Genomic DNA, 315 nt, shown 5'->3' on the forward strand with positions numbered 1-315 from the left:
GTGAGCTATGATGATACTATGGCACTCTAGCCTGGGTAACAGAGTGAGGATGTGATTCAAAAACAAAATGTTCCAGCTACCAAGAATTGTCCTTCTTTTCTAGTGGTATGTCCCACTGATAATCCTAGAGGAACATGTTTTATTCCTTCACTGGAAATGATTTTTAAACAAAATGGCAGGTGCATATGTTAATATAGGGCAAACGTTTTAGAAAGGTCAATTAAAATAAGGGCTGAAGGCTCGGCACCTGTGGCTCAAGTGGCTAAGGCGCCAGCCATGTACACCCAAGGTGGCGGGTTCGAATCCCCAGCCCGG

Source organism: Otolemur garnettii, unplaced genomic scaffold (genome assembly GCF_000181295.1).
Source record: "Otolemur garnettii isolate 467f Iridium unplaced genomic scaffold, OtoGar3 scaffold00261, whole genome shotgun sequence".
NCBI classification, from domain to species: Eukaryota; Metazoa; Chordata; class Mammalia; order Primates; family Galagidae; genus Otolemur; species Otolemur garnettii.